We start from the raw sequence: 2,847 nt of genomic DNA, 5'->3' as shown, positions 1-2,847 counted from the left end.
GACCCAGTGCTGAGGGCACAGGTGTGCACCGACCCAGTGCTGAGGGTACAGGTGTGCATGGTTGCCCTGGGCTTTTGCACGGGTCATGGAGATCTGTAGGAAATGCTTTACTGCCTGAGATTCCTCCCCAACTCCTTCTGCAATGTTTGTTAAAATTAATGAATGTCTTTAATACGTGAGCACCATATTCACATCATATCTCCAGCTCTCCTTCCGGGAGTGGGGCCTGTGAGATGTCACTTATCTCCACGGGTGTGTCAGCTGGTGTTGTCACTGTGCAGGTCTGGTGCAGGCAGCCACATTGTTGGAGACTTTGGGGTTCAGCTAGAAGACACATCTTGCAGCAGACGTCCTGATCTTCTGACTCAGTCCTCCTCCTCCTCTTTTCCTATGGTGTTCCCCGAGTCTCAGCTGTATGGTTTCATTGTAGATGGGCAGGCACTCCCTGATGCAGAGGTCACACAGCTGCTGTATTTAGACTAGCTGCAGCTTCCTGTAATGCTCTGTCTGTTCCTTGGTGAGAGTGAGACCACATCTGTCCACAGATTTCTTGATTTGCTGTTGTCTGAAGCCTTCGTCAAATCCAGTCGATTTGACCAACCCCAGGGTCAGGAGACAGTATATTCCTGTTCATTATAAATTTCTCAGTTTGTGGTATTGCATTACAGAACAAGACCCTCTGAGACAACTGGTTCTAAAACATGCAGCTATTTCTTTTATAACAAATATCTGAGAACACAGAGCTTGTTTAGGAACTGGAGATGGCAGGGCAGGGGCTGCTTTGTTGGGTATCCTGGAAACAGATTGCATCACTGTTAACCACACTTGAAGGGCCAGAATGGTGACAGGTTATATGAGCTAGAAAGAAAACTGGAAACGCCTTGGAGAAGATCTCAAATGGCCGGCAGCAGATGCTGGAAGGAAGATGAAGAGGCCATTCTCATGAGGCCTCAGAGAGAAAGAGACGAAGAACTGGACTCCACTTTTTAATGTAATCAGCATTAAAAAAATGGTGCGTGTGTGTGTGTGTGTGTGTGTGTGTGTGTGTGTGTGTGTGTGTATGTATGTATGTATGTATGTATGTGTTTGCCTTATGCATGCAGATGCCCACAGAAGCCAGAAGAGGGGCATCAGATACTCTGGAGTTGGAGTTACAGGTAGTTGTGAGGCATCCAGCGTGGGAACTGGGAACTGAACTCAGGTCCTCTGCAAGAGCAACCAATGCTCTTAACCACTGAGCCATCTCTTCAGCCTTGAACACTTTTTAAATTTGGTTTTCAAGACAGGGTCTCTCTGTGTAACAGCCCGGAATATCCTAGAACTTGTTTTGTAGACCAGGCTGGCCTCAAATTCAGAGATCCACCTGCCTCTGCCTCCCAAGTTCTGGGTTTAAAGGCGTGGGACACCACAAAAATGAGCATCTTCAAAGCAATATAGAAGCTAGCTGAATTGTGTTCATGCTCACAGAAGGCGGAAAGCAAGAATGGCTACTAAAGATGAGGTGGCTGTGGTCAGATTTCTGTTGCTGCAATAAGTTCCTGGACCAAAAGCAGTGTGAGGAGGGAAGGGTTTTCTTCACCTTACACTCCCAGCTCACACTCCAGCACTGAGGAAAGTCAGGGCAGGAATCTGGAGGCAGGAATCAAAGCAGAGACCATGGAAGAACACTGCTTGCTGTCTGTAACATGCTTAGCTTGCTTTCTTTTACAACCAAGTACTACCTGTTGAGAGGTATCTCTACCTACAGTGATCTGGGCCCTCCCACGTCAATCATTAGTCAAGAGAGTGCCCCAGAGACTTGTCTGCCTGCCAATCTGGTAGGGACACTTTTTCAACTGAGGCTTCATTTTCCTAAATGATCCAGCTTGTGTCAAGTTGACATGTACACAGTCAGACAGACAGACAGAAAGAAAGAAAGAAAGAAAGAAAGAAAGAAAGAAAGAAAGAAAGAAAGAAAAAAGAAAGAGCAGACAGACAGAAAGATACACACTACATTTATACACAAAATAAAAAGATAGACAGATAGATAGATAGATAGATAGATAGATAGATAGATAGATAGATAGATAGATAGATAAAAACCTAACCAGGGCAAATGCTAACACAACTTCTGGGGCTGCTGGAAAATGTAGTCTTTCTGTGGGGTTCAAGAAGAGAGGAAACAGGGACAAGGCATCCTTTAATAGATCTACTTGGACGTGTGTCATTGGGAAGGCAGGTGGGAGATTTTATAGGAACTGTGTGTTAAGTCAACATTCCATTTAATTCCATTCATTCCATGATGACTTTGAACAGTTGTTGGTGATCTCAATGGGCTAGGCATAGGGTTGAACATGGGAAGGTGGGCGGGGCAACGGGTGGTGCTAAAGCACATTAAATGATCTCTCTACTTAAAGCTCTTAAAACAATGATCTATTAATACTTCTCTCATTGATAGGAACCAAATCTCTTCCTTCCCCCCACCCCATGAATGAGAAAACCGATTCAGCCTGCCCAAGGCTACAGAGCTGATGATCAACCACCAGTAAGACCCATAATCATTCTAACTTCCTTCACTACAGCAGGAGAGGCATGTACTTTCCAGTTTCCTGGGAGACAGGCACAAAGTCAAATAAACAAGATGAAGCTTGGTAACGGGGGGGGGCAGTATTGTCAGAACACTGACCACTCACGAGTGGTAGAGACATTGGGGAAATTTCAAGGCCGAAGGACATTTGAGTTGGGGCTCTGTAGAGTAGGTAAGTACTCACCAGGTAGAGGATTGTAGCTCCCCATGGCTGCCTTCCGCTCCCATACTTTGACCCAATGGGATGACATCTGTTGAGTTTCAGGCCAAGGCTTTTTATC

This window comes from Microtus ochrogaster, chromosome 1, assembly GCF_000317375.1.
Source record: "Microtus ochrogaster isolate Prairie Vole_2 chromosome 1, MicOch1.0, whole genome shotgun sequence".
NCBI lineage: Eukaryota > Metazoa > Chordata > Mammalia > Rodentia > Cricetidae > Microtus > Microtus ochrogaster.
Note: the sequence above shows the minus strand (reverse complement) of the source record.